Source organism: Periplaneta americana, chromosome 1 (assembly GCF_040183065.1).
Source record: "Periplaneta americana isolate PAMFEO1 chromosome 1, P.americana_PAMFEO1_priV1, whole genome shotgun sequence".
Taxonomy (NCBI): Eukaryota; Metazoa; Arthropoda; class Insecta; order Blattodea; family Blattidae; genus Periplaneta; species Periplaneta americana.
In genome coordinates this window covers 107,563,673-107,583,279 of record NC_091117.1, presented here as the reverse complement: position 1 = coordinate 107,583,279, position 19,607 = coordinate 107,563,673, and the positions used below count along the sequence as shown (strand labels likewise).

The 19,607-nt window shown below is 39.7% G+C and overlaps 1 protein-coding gene across 5 annotated transcripts in view; it reads left to right on the top strand.

Moving 5' to 3' along the window:
• The window catches only part of KrT95D (phosphofurin acidic cluster sorting protein KrT95D), a 1,059,178-nt gene that overhangs the window by 711,722 nt on the left and 327,849 nt on the right, over window positions 1–19,607 (top strand). The window lies entirely within an intron of this gene.

Genomic DNA, 19,607 nt, shown 5'->3' with positions numbered 1-19,607 from the left:
TACACAGCGGGCGTGTACCTGCAATGTCCGTACAGTTGTGTCAAAAGAATGCGTATATTGTGCTGTACATGACGGCTGTGAATTTTCACTCCGTTATAAAACACTACATTGTACGTAAGTGTAAAGTGAATACTACGTAATCTGTGCATGACAGTGGACAATAATGTACATGTGGAGATTGTTGAAAGAGGACGTTCTGCGTCTCTCACTTGAACAAAAATTATATCGTGAGAAATTCCTTTCGACATCGCAAGACGTAATAGGTGCATACGAATAATATATCAGGAAGATCAATATCAATATCTGATATATTTCTTTCACTGTTTGATCTCGAGGACTCTATTTGTTTTTTGCAACAGCAACACATCTCGCACGCCACACATGATTGAAAAACCATTATTTTTTGCTAACACATTCTGAAGTTTCTCGTTCACTTTTTTCGTAACTTCCAGCTTTGGTTTCCTTAAGTTTTACAGATATTTCTTCTATATGTTTATAGCCTTTGGCATGTGTAAATCAGATATTTGTAACAACGTTATGGCTTTCGGTAAATGACAAAAGTTATTCTGTATGAAATCTAAACTGGTCGCAAGACCATCTGAAATTAGGGATTTTGCTATTTCAATTAAATGTGCCTTTGTAGAATCTGAACTATTGATCACTTTCACAAATTGAACATAATATGTGGCATAATAGAAGGCAGCCTCCAGCCAACTACCCCATCTTGTTATTATGGGATTTGGTGGAAGGGGAACCTTGGGAGCGATTTCCTTGAATTTCTGCATTCGGGAAGGTTCTTTCAGAAAAAATTTCTTAACATTACCTACAAAACTATCGACGTCACTATAAGAAGAGCGAATTACTTCCACCACCCTATGGAGTCAATGTGCTAAGCAAGTAAGGTGAACCAACTTAGGATATATTATTTTTATGTCCATGGCCGCCTTTATCATATAGGGCGCAGCATCTGTGACTAAAAGAAGTACATTATTATACCTGATACTAGTAGGACACAAAATACCCATGGCATTAGAGAATACAGCACGTTAGTAAATATTTCTTTCCAGTAGAGTTAGATATGTGTTCCTACAATTACCTTTGTGTCCGATGTTGACGGATCCTCTTTTATATTTTTAGTAGCTTATTTTGCGACGCTTTATCAACATCTTCTGTTATTTAGGGTCTGAATGAGATGAAGGTGATAATGCCGGTGAAATGAATCCGGGGTCCAGCACCGAAAGTTACCCAGCATTTGCTCAATTGGGTTGAGGGAAGACCCCGGAAATAACCTCAACCAGGTAACTTGCCTCGACCGGGAATCGAACCCGGGCCATCTGGTTTCGCGGCCAGACGCGCTGACCGTTACTCCACAGGTGTGGACCCCTCTTGTATATATTCCCTGTGATTCCTGCTGTTGCAGTGCCTTTCTAATTGTCATTTTTTTCGTAGCTCTTAACGTCACTTTACATATATTACACGTAATAATTTCTCCTTCACTGCTGAAGATAATACCTCCGAACTGGTGTACAAGCATTCACTTTTTTCACTTTGTACACATTTTTCCTTAGGCATTCTGACAGTTTATAAATAACACACCAATAGCACACGCTCGTTCCTAACTGCTGTGTTGAACTGTAGGCCCACTATTATGCGTACTTCATCGGATACCTCGTATTCCCAAATAATAACTTCGCATTTGCTTTCACTAGTAGTAGCATACGCCACCTGTTTGCGCAACGCGATGTTCCTTCTACATACTGTATAATTTTTTACCCACTGTCTGTACCTAGGGAACACGTGCCGAGACATTCTGCTCTCTGCATCAGTAACATGAAGCCACGGAACCTGGTCACTCTGATCCGCCCTCTGATTACACAGTACACTTCACAGGGAATTCTAATCTAGTTAATTAGATTTGTGCGGAGATGCAAGCCCTTTACCACAGCTTTGATAATTTTTTCATCCTGGCCTTGAACCAGATGAAATGGAACATTGTATGTCACCAGGTGTTTCGTCAGGTTTACGTAGTCATGTCGGCTAAAGATTTTAACTCCATAGCCCGACATGACTCTTTTGCACAGTAAGTCAATTGGTTTGTATTCATTACCGACGTCAGTAGTGATACCGGGTCTCCGTTATAACCATGCGCTATTATAACGGGCGGCAAGTCATTGCATCTGTCCGTCATGTAGTTTGCGTTATAGTTGGGGGCATCACCACTACCAGTGTTAACATTTGCAGCTTGCTCACTGACATTGTCAGCGGCAGGTCTCTCCCTTCCTCTGTTTTCAGAGCAGGATCTAGGACGACTATCCTCTCCTAAGTGTGACTCCGATCCGCTACCGACTGAGGGCAAAAGGTCACCGTTTACAGGGCTCGTCCGTGGGACCAGTGACGGTTGATTTATAATTGAGTCATCAGCACCAATCGACGCCGGTGAGGGCGCATGGGTTTCAATTTCTGAGACAAGGCTACGTATAGGCGACACCGGTGAAGGCGTCACCGTTTCACTTGCTGATGTATCCGGAGGGGATAACACCGTTCGCGGCTTGGTTTTAACGGGGAGTTTCGTTACCACTTCTGTTTTGGTTCTTTTGGCCTTACCGGCCCTGGTAGATACAGGTGATGGTCCCCCACAGTTTATAATTCTGGGAATGCCCGGCGGGGTCAGAACTTTAATATTTAGTGGCTTTTTCCCTGGCATCACGGCAAGATGGCTACGTTATCCGGCTTACCTTCCGGCGGTAGTGTTAGCCTCTGGTTTGAATATAGGACGGGACAAGCAGTTTGAGGTAGGATCTGAAGGCTTACAACCCCTCTGTGGAGTTTCCGAGTCCTCACCAGTTCCGTGGCTCTCAGAAGGGCCGACGAGACAGTAGCTAAGTGAGTAGCTGTAAGTATCCGCTCTACTCTTATATGAGGAAGGAAGAGAGGGTAGGAAGAAAGTGAATATGAAGGATTGTAGAGTCAAACGAGATGCAGCCACTACCGCTCAATCGGCCCAGTTGGGCGTGAGTGGCAGTTGCTATTCCATTAGCCCCCCCCCCCCCAGTTGACACCATTAGGTGGTCAGGCTAATGGAACTCCGGTGGGTATGCACACCGTTTCTCCTTTAACTTCACGCCGGACTGCTCAACCCTGGCTGGAAACAATATCCCTCGGTGAATGTCGGTTCTCGGATCTCCCGGGTCTTCTCTCCTCGACGACGACGACGACGACCTCCCTCTCTGGCCTGGCCGGCGGTTTCCTTGTGGCTGGCCAATCGATTGGGATCTGACCTTACGTTACAGATAATAGTTTGCTGCTAGGCCGTAGCCCGGCAGTCTGTCAACTCGAAGGCACGTTTTCTTCTTAATTTCATCGGCGATCGAGTCAATGACTCGGCTTCGGCAGCACCAGTTTCTCGCCGAGTGGAGGTTCTCCCACTTTGCGACTCACCTTTAACACATAGTCTTTTTTAATCCTTAACACATAGTCTTTTTTTTATCCCACTTCAACAAGTTATCTCTGCTCGGTAGCGCCTTACCAAAACAAGCCCAGAAATCCTGAATGATATTACTAATGTTTTTCCGGTATGTGGCCGCTCTTGAACTCACACGACAACCACAGTTCTCTCCGCCATACTGAAAATGCTCGTATACAGCTCGACCAAGTTAAGTCTGCGAGCCGAGAGGGGAAGTTGGAGGCAGTTATGTAGTTAAAGGAGGCGGTAACGAGAGGAGACCAGTACAGTCTCATATGACAGCAAAGTTTTCCTACTGCGCTTCAGTTCATAGAGCGGTAACAATTTAAGACGCTTTGAAATAGACTGTACTTCTACTTCTGCTTGACAGTGAGGTTTGGAATTCTGATTGGCTAGCGTGGAGAAAGTTACATGAGGGGGGAGGCTGGGACACAGCGTAACTGTTGCCTTTATCTGAAGACAAGGACAAAAAATGCGTGCGCTCCGTAGTGTATTTGAAACGATGTGCACACGTTGAAATCTGAGCGTCAAGTGACCTATGTGGCAACTGTGTTTTGCCTCTACATTCCTCTACATTCCCTCCCGATATCCCCACTCGCAGACTTGACTTGGGCAAGCTGTACATATGATTTTGCAGTCTTGAAATGGCAGGGAACATATTATTGTGTTTTGTTATGGTTTACCTTAGGGTTCATCTACACTTACACGAACACTTACACATACACTCACCCTAGTACATGACATAACTCTTTACAGATACATACCATGCATAACGTGGCCCGCTGAAGTGATGTGCGATTTGAAAATGGGTCACAGTCCTGCCATCTATCCGCAGTATGCGGAATCCGAATCACGCAAGTGAAGTGGGTAGACATTACACACACACACCTTAGGGCAGAGCTGGGCACCGGGAGCGATTCAATCTCTAAAGCCTTGGTTTTTCTGGACCGACGCATACGATGTGCGAGTGCGAGGCCCGCCTCGCACAAATCCGGACTACACGAGAGATAGTGATTGGTTTCTATGGCTGCGAAATGCGAGGTCCGCGCACCTCGCAGCCATAGAAACCACTCACTATCTCTCGTGTAGTCCAGATTTGTGCGAGGCGGGCCTCGCACCTCGCACGTCTCACGCGTCGGTTCAGAAAAACCAAGGCTTTAACAGGGACGCTCAATATTCATCCGTGACGGCATCAACGCTGCGCGGTGTTCGGCGGGAAAGAAAGGGTTTGAAGAAAGTCATATGTCTCCCTGTGAGAGAGTGCAATTTTCTCTTAGTGTCCAGCCCTGCCTTAGGGTTTCACTACCTGAGATGTTGATACAGCATCATAAAATAATCCAATAAAAATAATAAAAGAAGAGTTCACCAGATGCCTTCCGTCATGATCACACCTCGAAATACAGTACAGTCACCAGATGTCTTCAGCCTGTCATCCCGACACATTTTTCATGTACAGATTTGTTTTACAGGCAAAAGAAGAAGAGTAGTGGGTATTTTTGCCCACTCTGTTCAGTAGCACATATTATTTGCCTAATGGTCCAGATCAATTGTATGTGCATGTTCACTTATTTACGCAAGAGTTAAACTTAAATAATCCTCGTGTGGGTCAGATGGTCAACGATAAGTTTCGACATACAATGCCATCAGATATTTGTTCAATTTCTCCGAATGATGTAAAAACTTTCCTATCTCCGACTAATATAGTGTACGTGTATTCCTTGTCCTGTGTTTTCCACGTGTTATCTTAAACAGTAAAAATTGCGAGGTACCGTAATGCCATGAAAGAAAGATATGACCTTATATTCACACTGAAAGTAGCAGAAATAAGTAGTAAATTCGATTTCTTTCTTTAAATTGCTCCTTTAGTTAAAATATTGAATAGTAAGAGTTTTGAGATTTGCACAGTACAAAACGTTTCTTCAAGTATTAAAATGCGTCGTAGAAGGGACTCTTTATATCCTCACATCTTAACGTGGTGCCATACCTACAATAATTTACTTTGTTTCATACTATATCGAATTTTACTTCTTTCCGTACTCCAAACCAGTACGGAAAATGGAACTAATATGAGAAAACTCAATTTTATTAGCCTTTTGGACGGGTCTATGTTATTGGATGTTATTCCTATAATCACAACTATGACTTCAACATATAATATATAAAAATAATATAGTACCGGTAACGCGGTAACATAACACCTCTGATTGAGATTCTGGCTGATATGTACAGTAGTGGAAAAAAAAAAAACCGGACCGACCTTTGTAGCTGATTTCAGAGCCTTGTTCACCCAGAGCACGATAGACTGGTAACTAAGACTTTCGTGGTTCGAATCCTGCCTGGGAAGGAAACTTTTCTTTTTTTGTTCCTTATTCAAATTTATTCCCAATACTTTTCGATTGCTGGTAAAAATATGTTCTAGGAATAATAAGTTAATTAAGTAGTAAAATATCGCTGCAATCGAAAAGTATTGGAAATAAATTTCAATAAGGAACCAAAAAGAGTTTCCTTCCCAGGCAGGATTCTAACCACGAAAGTCTTAGTTTCCAGTCCATTGTGCTCTGGAGTGAACAAGGGTCTGAAGTCAGTTACAAGGGTCGGTCCGGTTTTTTTTTTTTTTTGCCACTGCTGTACATCTATTTATCAGACAGTACATCTCTCACAGCATTATAATAATGGTCCATTGCCTACGTGATCGTAGAGGTAAAGGGAAATAAGCTGACATCTGGCACCAGAATCGTCAGGAAGAACAATAATTGTTTGTATGCATCTGAAGTCTGATTAGTGTAATATGTAGCTAGTCGGCGATGTATGCAATGGAGGGGGAAAGAAACTGGCCACCATACTCCTTTTATCTCCTGGACTAGTTGCCACATAAGTGGTGCCTTGTTGGTATCACTTGTAAGGTTCAGACCTGTCTTCAGACAGTTGACTAAACAACAACAATGTAATATAACACAAAATATATAATTCAAATCATTTTTATGAAAATACAGAAAAGTTTCAGCTCAGAAACATAACTTACTAGATATAATATCAAGCAAATCTTCATTATCGATCGGAGTGCTCTGTAATGTATGTTATATATACAAGCTTGAATTTACCTAATTGAAGTCAATAAATTAAAGATACGTATGGTATTTCTGTTAGTTCGCATTAACTTCGTAACTAAACTAAATTAATTTACGTACATAAATATTTAGTTTACCACATACGCGGATTTTAGTTTTCCAACACAGCCGCAAAGACCACTTACCTTCAGCAGTCGTATATCACTTGTGCTCATATATTGCGATTTCGGATTGCTTGTAAGTGAACGTGGAATTTTTTATTGAGTTCATAAAGGAAAATCCGTGGCTTTATGATTATCGGAACACATCGTACAAAGACAGCAGGAGAAAGGAGAAGACATGGAAGGAGATAGTTACAAAGTTAGATGTAAACATTAAGTACAATTATTTATTTATAATTTGATGTCATACTGGCTTGTAGATTTACTCAGGGTTTAAGCTATAAAATAACTAATTGTCGCAAAAAATAAATATATTTGTGCAAATTGTGAAATGCTTGTGCAATATTATAAATAATTGTGCAGAAAGATAAAATGAATAACGTATTTAGAAACAAGAAGTTGTGTAATTTGTTTCTTGGAGTTTTATTACTTTAAATAAATCTTATCACACTCTAGATATATTTATGTAAGTAAATCATTAGACTTAGGTATATTTAGAATCAATTACTACTGAATTTACATCGCATTAAAATACATTATTTTATGAGGACTCTAAACATTGAAATTCTTTTCTAGTAGGCTCTTCAAGATTTATTGTTAACAGAGTGCTAACTCTTTTTACTGAAAGGCGGTTTCTAATTCCAGTTTTTACAAGATTCATGCAACTAAATCCTCGCTCACAATTTACAGTAAGCGATGGAATTATATAAATCAATTAGAAGAAATTGTTCACTTAACTTACATGAATTGCACCAACTCTTTGAAATCATTTCTTGAATATCTATTGCTCAGTACCTTTTTGAACATTGTCCTACCATTAGCATTTCATTCAAATTGAAATTAGTTCAAACACATCTCTGATTTCATTTTCTCCATTACCATCTTCGTTTCTGAAGTCCAATGTGGCTGCTGCATTTTTGCACATTTACATTGAAAGTTTTTTGCATTTTTAGAAGTGGAGTAGCAAAATGCGACTGTTGCTTAAACCCTGGATTTACGCTTACAGCAGTTTCATTTTTAAGCCGTTCGACTGAAGTAGGCTGCAAATTTTCCAGCTAAAAGCACAATGGAATGTTTATACAAATATGAGAAGTAAGATGACCCAGCGTTATCAGGACACTTGATGGTGACGTGATTCCCATCTATGGCGCCAACACGGTTTGGAAAACCCGATTTTTCTTCAAACCGTTGAGCTCAACTTTCTCATAGTCGTTGTAAAGGCTCTGGCATGAATTCAGATCTTATATTTTCTCATATAGCTGCACAAACTTTCACCACAATTGTACTAATGGTTGAAAATTAACCCTAAAACTATGGCCCGGTGTACAAACTATCTCCAGTCGCTAAAAATCTGAAAGAAGAAGAAAAACATATTAATAATGTGGTAGGACAAAATCAAACGTAAATAATTGGTATCTTATGTTACTTTCAGCCGATGCTGTGAAAAGATGCAAAAACATGAGGGATTGTTATTTTTGTTGTTCAGAGCAAGAAATCGCTGACAATGAAGATCGAGATAGAACACAATATGATTTTCTCCAAATAAGTTCTTTGCTGATTTAAATTAGGCTAACTTATATTTTTCATATTTATATTACCGGTACCTCCACTTTTTGACTTTATTATTTTTTATACGATGAAAGAGTAATGGAACGGAGAGAAATTCTCTTCGGCGCCGGGATTTGAACCCGGGTTTTCAGCTCTACGTGCTGACGCTTTATCCACTAAGCCACACCGGATTCCACCCCGGCGTCGGAAGAATCGTCTCAGTTTTAAGTTCCAACACTTGAGTTCCCTATAGTGGCCGCCCTCTGCACTACGTCATAGATGTCTATGAACCTAGGACCGAAGTCCACACATGTGCTGAGGTGCACTCGTAATGAGTGACTAGTTGGCCGGGATCCGACTGAATAATATAATATATTATTATTTTTTGTTTAAAATGTAGGCCTAACCATTTAAACTGTTCACATTCCATAAATCTTTTTCAGAGTTTCAGGTGTAATTAAATTTCACTTTGTGTTTAATTCTTGTAAATTCAAGAAGTATACTTCATATGTTATTCATTTTATAGAAAGTCAATATTAAAGTTGAATATTTTTATGACTGGTAACTGATTTGGGTCGTTAAGCTAAATTAAATATGATGAAAGAGTAATGGCCGCCCTCTGCACTACGTCATAGATGTCTATGAACGTAGGACTGAAGTCCACACATGTGCTGAGGTACACTCGTTATGAGTGACTAGTTGGCCGGGATCCGAAGGAATAAGCGCCGTCTTAAATCACGAAGTGATTTACGCATATCATATATATTATTTTAATGTACCGAAGTACATATGATATTTCCATGCAGATATTCTGCGTCATCATACGATGAAAGAGTAATGGAACGGAGAAAATTTCTCTCCAGCACCGGGATTTGAACCCAGGTTTTCAGCTCTACGTGCTGATGCTTTATCCACTAAGCCACACCGGATACCCACCCCGGCGTCGGACAGAATCGTCCCAAGAGTTGGAACTTAAATTGGGACGATTCTGTCCGACGCCGGGGTGGGTATCCGGTGTGGCTTAGTAGGTAATGTATCAGCACGTAGAGCTGAAAACCCGGGTTCAAATCCCGGCGCCGGAGAGAATTTTTCTCCGTTCCATTACTCTTTCATCGTATGATGACGCAGAATATCTGCATGGAAATATCTTATGTACTTCGGTACATTAAATTAATATAAATTAAATATGTTTCTTACATACATTACTGTGTTTCGCTTACCTTATTGTGATTGCAAGTCATTCTTCGGATGGGTTCGAGGTACACCAATTAATATGCTTCTTCGTTATGTCTTCCGTTACTTTACCCAGAATCTCGTCAAAATATTGAGCTGTCATCCTGAAATATATATAAATACTTTTTTCATCTCTAATTAGTTGTGGAACTAAGGTATGAAATAGGTCTTTTTCTTCCCTTGTAACATTTATCTCATGAATCCACAACCTCCTGGAACAAAAAGAGAAAATTAAAAAAGAAGCTTATAATCGGGTAGGCATACTTGTTATTTCTTTCATGTTCTTGGCAAAGAAAAGCTTAAATCATCACTTTATACCTTTTTATATTGTTTATCTTAACCATACATGACTACCATGGACTTACCTGCGCCTGCTTTGCCTGCGACGATTATCATCCTAGAAATAGAAGCTCCTCTTCCTTTGAAGATGAATCCATAAATGACACACTTCAGCTCAGCATCAAAATAAACACGTGGCGTTCGCGCGATCTACATCCCCGGGAGAATAGAACGCGAAATCGTCGCGTTCTACTTGCTGCGATAATAACACATATTGCGATAATCGCGTGTGTTTGAACACAAACATTGAACGCAATGAAAACATTTATCGCAAAATCGTAACGCTACCGCTCCGTATCGCGTCTGTTTGGAGTAGCCTTAACACTGGAATTGAACTACCACTACATAACTCACTAGATTTGTTCACAGTTTTGTTACCCAACTTCACATTGTGTTCTAGTTTATTATACTGTTAATACTCGAGGATCAGCATATGTTTATTAACAAATTCTCTTATTTACAATAGTTGTCTAACTGTGCTTCAAGAGCTAGCGTTTCCAATCACAAATCAAATGAATAGGGGTTCATTTCGCAGCAGGAAAATGTAAATTTCTTCACCTCCATTTAGAATTGAGTGTATGTCCTTGTCCTCTATTGATGTTACAGCATGCGGGTTACAAAAGAAATGAGATTACTGTTTATTGTTGGTACATTATTCTCGCATCGGTAAAGATAGACGAGTCAGAAGACGTAATGAGGATGGTGATTATGATTACTTTATGAAACAAAAGAAATAATAATGAATGTATAATGTTTTTCACGCGACTTAGTTCATACGTCTCATCTCCGTGGCTACAATATTTTGTCCAGTTGCATGTACTCGTAATATTTAAATTACTGTCATTAATAGCGGCTGAGTCTTAAGGCTGGTCCACAATAAACCGAGAACTAGAACCAGAACGAGAACTAGAAGTGAAGAACATGAACGTGAATATTTTTTATTCACAATAAACCGAGATCAGAAGCGGCTATGCATATCGACATGTATGTCAATAATGATAAGGTAAAGTCAATATTACGCATTCTGATGTTATTTGTGTATACCTGATCAGTGGCATTCTCTCATGAGTACAAGCCAGCCAACATAAACACAGGTTAACTAACTTCGAAATTTAAGACACGGAATAGTTAAGAATTCAATTCACATGGTAGTCTAGTCACATATACACACAAGTTACAAGCAATGAATGGACAAGAAATTATGTCACGGCCTCCTAGCTACAAAATATACGACGACCAAAGAACTCTTCGATGACAACAGAATGAATTTAGTAGGCTATGTGACAACAGAACGAATTTAGTAGGCTATGATCGAAAACGAGAACGGCAAAGTTAAAACTTGGCCAACTCTCACGTACCCGTTCCCGGCCTCCAGCAAGCTTCTCGTTAATTGTGAATGCTCACATTTAAATACATCCTTTTTAACCATTTTTCCGTTCTCGTCCTTGTTTCCGTTTCCATTCTCGATTTATTGTGAACCAGCTTCTAACATTATAACTAGACAACGTTTTTAAGCGCGAATAACTCGTATTGTTCTTGGAGGCTAAAAAGCCGCGACGTCCATGAACTAATTGTAAGATATATAGCAGTAGTTGTGCACTACTGTCACAAAGTCTGAATATCAACAAAGAATTGGCGAGGAATCTCGAAATGTGTTGTCAAATTATTTTTTTCCTAGTTAGAAATTTGCTCTTGTAGGTATGTTGAGACAAATACTTCCCTTCATATATCGAAATATATTTACTTATAGGAATACTGTTTATTGAAAAGAAGTCCAGTAGACCTATAGCATTTGCGCCGTCTTAAGCCATGGCGGGCCTCGCACCTCACATGCATCTGTTCAGGAAAACCAAGGCTTTACATGTCTCGATGTTGCAAAAGAGGTTCCTTTTATAATATAGCTTATCCTTTGTCGACAGACTGCTCAGGTGCGGTCCACTGTAATTTCTAAACGCGAACCCATCCATTCTAGCCTTCTTATAATGACAAACAATTTACTTAATATAGTCCGCTGAGTTAGCTCTGTGGTAACGCGTCTGCCTCCAGACCAACCGGCCCGGGTTCGATTCCCGGCGTAGTGTAAAGTTTCTACGTTGACACTAGAGGAGGTGGCGGTGCACAACTTCTGATCGCTAGATTGTGCACCAATATGCCTGGATTGATAGTGATTCATCCGTCGGACGGGAACGTTAAGTCTGGCGGCCTCCTCGGTGCTATTCGACAAGAGTAGGTTATGTGCCGGCATCAGGTTTCCCCTTCTCCCTTCCTCACCTTCATCAGTCATCATCATCCTCACTCATTCCCTACACTACACTACATTTACACATATACTCACCCTAGTACACGACATAGCCAAACTCTTCACAGATATTTTCATGCACAGCGTGGCCCGCCAAACTCGTGTGAAACTTGAAAATGGGTCACAATGTTGTCATCTATCCGCAATATGCGGAACCCGAATCTTGTCCATCAGTCTGCGTGCACTTGTTTACAGGCCGCTGATCATGAGTCGTGCTTGGTTTTCGCGTGTGTGTAGCAGTAGCGGCCGGTGATCGAAATCCTCGGTGAGGCCAGATGCAACTACTGTAGTTTAAGTGCTTCCGATAGGAAATGTTTGTTTATGATATTAATTATTATTGTTATATTATTAATATCATTATTACTGTATTACTATTATTATTATTACTATTATTAGTCTATTCTTATTGCTATCAATGAAAAATAATAATTTCACTCACCAAATAAGTTGTTATGCTTGAGTTTCAGCGATTGTTTCAGTGTGACGAAGCAACCCATATTATTTGTTGAAATTCCCCTTTCTTTCTTTTCTTTTTATTTTTTTCCTTTGACAGCAACAAACAAGGCCAAGAGAAGTTTATTTTGTATCACATTACCACATAACCTTTTATGTTGCCCATACCAGCATGCAATAGAAACTCGCGTTTTAAGATTATGTGTCAGAAAAATTATCAGCGATGTCGTAGGTATCTCGGTAGTCTCTCTCTTTATTTAAAACTTCCTTTCTTTCAGTATTATTTCTTCTCGAAAAAGGGCACTCTAACAATGAATTAACTTCTCCAGCATTATTTCTCTCATTTGTTTCTGTTTATATTTTCCAAAATACATAACAACATTGGCCCAGATTCACTACTGTACTACGAAGTACAATAGTAGAACACCCTCGCTTATGTCATAAACTGAGACATAAGGGGAGAGAATCGAGTGGGTCTCTGCCTGCCAAAGAGCTGGAATTTTGTTATTTATGGCCTAGTTAGGAAAACAAGTCACCACTCCTATTCCCATCCCACTCTACCCTTGAGGCCGGCCCACTGATTGGACGAGTGAAACCTTACCAGGCCAGATGAATTGTGCCTCAGCTACAACGTTTTAAGCGTAAACTCAAAGCCCGCGAAAGGACATGAAATGCATTAAGCCAGACCCGGCACGAACGATTCTGGCCTCAGGAACAAATTTTACTGCAAAACAGGTCTACATACATCACAAGCCAGACCCGGCACGAGCGATCCCGGCCTCAGGAACAAATTTTACTGCAAAACAGTTCTATATACATACATCAAAGTTTTCAAATGCTTCTACAGCGATATACAGGGTGTTAAAATACGGGGCATAATTGCAGGTATGTATTTCCCACATGTAGACAATCAAAATAGTTCATTACAACTTGTGTCCGGAAATGCTTTATTTCCGAGTTATGGCCTTCACAACATTGAAATTCACCGGAACGTTTTTCTTTCCGCAGGTCGTTGTCGTCAAAGGAGACATTAAGAGGGCACTCTGACAATTCATTCCGAGGCGAAGGTTACATTCAGTGTTATGTAGGCGTTAGACTGTGCGACATGTATTCAAATCAAGAGCTGGCAGAGATACGCTTCATGTACGGTAAGGTGGACGGCAATGCTGCGCTGGCTCGTCGTTTGTACCAGGAGAGGTACCCACAGCGACAATGTCCAGATCGGAAGACATTTGTACGTCTCCATTACCGTCTGTGCCAGTATGGAAAATTTCACTCTCCTGGTTTGGGAAGGGGACGACCAAGATCTACAACTCCAGAAGTACAGGAGGAGATTCTGGAGGCTGTGAACATGACTCCTTCTATCAGCACACGAAGGGTAGCGTTGCAAGTCAATGTTCTTCATACGACTGTCTGGAGACTGTTGAAAGAGTATCAATTGTATCCTTATCATTTGCAACGTGTACAGGCCCTGTCACCAGCAGATTACCCTGCACGAGTTAGGTTCTGTCAGTGGTTCTTGCAGCAGTGTGGTGTAAATCCGAACTTTCCTGCCTTAATATTATTTACAGATGAAGCACAGTTCACACGAGATGGCATAACAAATTTCCACAATCAGCATGTATGGGTGTGTGAAAACCCACGTGCAACTGTTCCATCTCATCACCAGGTGCGGTTCTCCCTCAACATGTGGACCGGTATCATTGGTGATCGATTAGTTGGACCCCATGCACTTGTAAACAGACTTACGTGGCAGGCGTACACAAACTTCCTGGAAAACACCATACCTCATGTTTTAGAAGACACTCCACTGATCAATCGTCAACACATTCACTTCTTGCATGATGGCGCTCCTGCACACTTCAGTCGTACGGCTCGCCGGTACTTGGATCGAAGGTTTCCTGATCGATGGATAGGTAGAGGTGGCCCAAGTGCTTGGCCTCCACGCTCACCCGATCTGAACCCTCTCGATTTCTAATTGTGGGGCCATTTAAAATCATTGGTTTATTTGTCTCCAGTGCCTGATTTCGGAATCGAATTGTGGCATGTTGTGAGGATATACGCAATACTCCTGGAGTTTGGGATCGTGTTCGCAGGTCAATGAGACATCGATGTGAGGTCTGTATTGAAGCAGGAGGTGGACATTTTGAACATCTTCTGTAATGACAACGACCTGCGGAAAGAAAAACGTTCCGGTGAATTTCAGTGTTGTGAAGGCCATAACTCGGAAATGAAGCATTTCTGGACACATGTTGTAATGAGCTATTTTGATTGTCTACATGTGGGAAATACATACCTGAAATTATGCCCCGTATTTTTAAACACCCTGTATATATGTATGTATGTATTTTTTATTTACACTGCAAGTGGGCAAGCACCCGGTGGCAGTGGTATGTACAATAAAAATATGTTTCATTAAAATAACTGATATATTATATAAAAACACAAAATTTGATTTCAGTTAAGCCAAGTGACTGAGGCCCGGCCTCACTTGCCTCAGTCAATCAGCCGCCACTGGTGTGTAGTCGAGTGATTGTTAAAGGATGAAAAGGGTCGTTTGGCCAGGCTGACGGACGCAGACCATGACAATGGTTCTTCAGGTGATGTTAATGAAAGTGGACCAAGTTCCGGTGGATGAACAATAGGTGGATGTGGGAATCTTGACATGTCCTCGAATCTCCTTCTCTGGTAACCCCACACGTCGCGTCTTACCTAGAGAAAAAAATAAAGAAGTGTATGTAATTTTGTGGACCTCGTAAAGGCTTTTCATAGAGTGGATTGGAAGGGGGTATGTGAATTCCTACAAAGTCGCGGTCGGCAGAAATTTTAGATACGGGATTTCCTACAGAGAGATTTGTGAACTCCTACAAAGAGATTTATTAGATCCTACAAGGAGATTTGTGAATTTATACAAAGAGATTAGTGAATTCGTACAAAGATATTTGTGAACGCCTGCAAAGATGTTTGTGAACTCCTACAAAGAGATTCCTGAATTCATACAAAGAGATTTGTGAACTCCTACAAAGAAATTTCTGAATTCATACAAAGAGATTTGTGAACTCCTACAAAGAGATTTATGAGCTCCTAGAAAGAGATTTGTGAATTCCTACAAAGAGATTATTGAATTCGTACAACGATATTTGTGAACTCCTGCAAAGATGTTCGTGAACTCCTACAAAGAGATTAGTGAATTCCTACCAAGAGATTTGTGAATTCATACAAAGAGATTTGTGAATTCCTACAAAGAGATTAGTGAATTCGTACAAAGATATTTGTGAACGCCTGCAAAGATGTTTGTGAACTCCTAAAAAGAGATTTGTGAATTCCTATAAGGAGATTTGTGAACGCCTGCAAAGAGGTTTGTGAACTTGTACAAAGAGATTAGTGAATTCATACAAACAGATTTGTGAACTCCTACAAAGAGGTTGTTAAATCCTACAAAGAGATTTGTGAACGCCAACAAAGAGGTTTATGAATTCCTACAAAGAGATTTGTGAATTCCTACAGAGAGGTTTGTGAACTTCTACGAAGGGGTTTATGAATTCCTACAAAGATTTTTGTAAATTCCTACAAAGAGATTTGTGAACGCCTCCAAACAGGTTTGTGAACTCCTACAAAGAGATTAGTAAATTCATACAAATAGATTTGTGAACTCCTACAAAGAGGTTTGTGAATTCCTACAAAGAGGTTTGTGAACTACAAAATGGTTTATGAATTCCTACAAAGAGGTTTGTGAATTCCTACAAAGAGATTTGTGAACGCTTGGAAAGAGGTTTGTGAACTCCTACAAAGAGGTTTATGAATTCCTACAAAGAGGTTTGTGTATTCCTACAAAGAGATTTGTGAACACCTGCAAAGAGGTTTGTGAACTCCTACAAAGAGATTAGTGAATTCATACAAAGAGATTTGTGAACTCCTGCAAAGAGGTTTATGAATTCCTACAAAGAGGTTTGTGAATTCCTACAAATAGATTTGTGAATTCCTACAAAGAGGTTTGTGAACTCCTACAAAAATATTTATGAACTCCTAGAAAAGGATGTATGGCTGGATGGATGGATGGATGGATGGATGGATGGATGGATGGATGGACCGATTGACCGATGGACCGATGGACGGAGAGACAGCCAGGTATGTCTAAAGCCACGTATCCACGAAACGAGTAATGCTTCCCTCAGTGGATACCTTCCCTTCGGACTTCAAGGCCTACCTGTGAGCGAGTTCCGATCGTTTGAGCAGTGTAAAATCTCAAGGAAGGATAAATTTCCTTCAAGTAAAAAATAATATGTTGAAATGCCGTAACAGAATAAAATTCATGTGAATTTGAACTGAGAAATTTATTTCAAACTACTTCTATTTATGCTTCTCTGTATAAATTGTATAAATATATCTTCCTTAACAGTTTTCTGACCGCGAAATGTTACAAAATGATCCTGTTGGCTCAAAATTAGAATTTTGTTTTATAAATTTTGCGCAATAACGAAATATATGCGAATAACGAAACAAATTCCCTTATTCACTTGTTTGATGTATTAGTTTATTTAAACGCTAGAAGAGAATACTATTCAACGCAGCTTAACCTCTAACGTCACTTTGTCATGCTCGGAAGGCGAAAGCGATAGAAATGTAGCTAAGTGTATAGAAAATTAATTCGTTAATTGTACACGTATATGGCATAGTGAAGCAATTAAGAAATTTGAATCTGTTGTAATACAAACTCACGTTGTAACTTCAGGTAAGCCGTGGTCTCTACTATGCGTTACATGAAAACGTTTTTGGAAAAAAAAAAAAAAAGGTTTCGTGATTTTTTTTACAGTTAAATAAAGTAATTAAAGCTCAAATTTACACACGGTGATTATTAGTTACATATTTATTTATTTATTTATTTATTTATTTATTTATTTATTTATTTATTTATATTTTTGTGCTCTACTAGTATTTAATTCACTGTGAATTAAATATTTTTGTGAAATGTACGCTATGGCAAAAATTTATAAACGCGAAATAATCACCGCTCTGGAGCATATTATAGTAACGCTATAGACAAATTTATTTTACCATAAAATAAGATCCCTACAGTAACGTGGCTTGACACCTTTAATTGTTAATGTTCATTAACTTAATGTGAACAGCGTAAAATGGTTGCATATATGGGGGGGGGGGAGGAATTATCAAACCCAATTGAAATTACTTCCGGGGTCCCGCAGGGGAGTGTCTTGGGGCCTCTTCTATTCTTGGCTTTTGTAAATGATCTGCCAGTTAATATCTTATCTAGGGTTCGCTTATTCGCGGATGATTGTATGATATACAGGGAAATAAAAAGTCATGAAGATACTACTCTTCTCCAGAATGACCTCAATAGAATAAATGATTGGGCAATAGCCAACAAAATGAAAATAAATTCTCTAAAGAGCAAAGCCATCAGCTTTACAAGGAAAAGAAATAAAATAGTCGCATCGTATACGTTAGGGGGTGAAACCATTCCGGAAGTTAACAAATGTAAATACCTCGGAATAACATTTAGCAGCGATCTCGGCTGGGGGGAACACGTTACAGACACAGCGGGAAAAGCATGGAGAGCGTTACACTTTGTGATGAGGGTACTAAGAAAAGGTTCTGATAAATCCAAAGAGATTGCATATAAATCACTAGTACGTCCAGTAATGGAATATGGTGCTGCATGTTGGGATCCTTACAGATTAGAACATATTAAGACACTGGAAAAGATTCAAAAACGGGCTCTTAAGTGTTGTTGGAAAAATTCACCATTAAAATGGGACACACTCACGGACAGGAGAACGCGAATTCGATTATGCGCACTGTTCAAAACATACAGAGGTGAGCCTGCCTGGAAAGAAATAAAAAATAGGTTGCAGCCGCCAAATTACTCTTCAAGGAACGACCACTCATATAAATTGAGGGAAAGAAGGCAGAGGACGGACACTGGAAAGTTTTCTTTTCTCAATCGTACTATCAGGGACTGGAATGCTTTACCTGCAGACTTACTAAAGGCTTTACCAACAACCAAACATGTATTTAAAAATAGGCTTAAGGACCTTACTAATAGACGGTAATTATACACAGTACTTAAAGGGTGTAAATGATATGTTGTTATTGAAGTGTTGTATCAGTGAAGAATTATGTTGTGTCAGTGAAGTGTGTTGTATCAGTGAAGAAGTATGTCGTGTCAGTGAAGTGTGCTGTGTAAGTGAAACGTGTTCCTGTCAGTGAAGCTGTATAGGTTATAGTGGCAGTGCAAAGTATTTGAACAGTGAAATGTTTTTGAAGTGTTAGTGAAATCAGGATAGAATCAGTGAAATGTGTCGTAGTTCCAGTGCAGTGAGTGAGTTGACAGCGAAATGAGTGTAATGTTGAAAGGTACTTGTGCAGATATGAACATATACTCGTGGGTTTTAGTTCGATCTTAGTTTTAAGATACAAATTAGAATATTTCAAATGTTATTTAAGTGATCGTTTCATTTAATTTAGTATATTCCCTGTTGTTGTTGTTATTATTATTGTTATTATTATTATTATTAGTATTAATTATTAGTATTATCATTAATTGTATTTTTAATTAATAAGTTTATTATTGTCATTATTGAGTGTAATTAGTTACCACTGCCACCGGGTATATACCCATTGCAGTGTGAATAAATACATACATACATACATAAGAAGATATCAATAAGGGGAATGTATTCATCCATTTCATCGTTGTTTCAAGTTCTTTGGCGACTTTATATTTACTTCAGAATAAGTTGTAGTAACACAGAACTGTACGCATTGTATTCTTCATCTGACATAATTAGGAACATTAAATCCAGACATTTGAGATGGGCAGGGCATGTAGCATGTATGGGCGAATCCAGAAATGCATATAGAGTGTTAGTTGGGAAGCCGGAGGGAGAAAAGACCTTCGGGGAGGCCGAGACGTAGATGGGAGGATAATATTAAAATGGATTTGAGGGAGGTGGGATATAATGATAGAGACTGGATTAATCTTGCACAGGATAGGGACCAATGGCGAGCTTATGTGAGGGCGG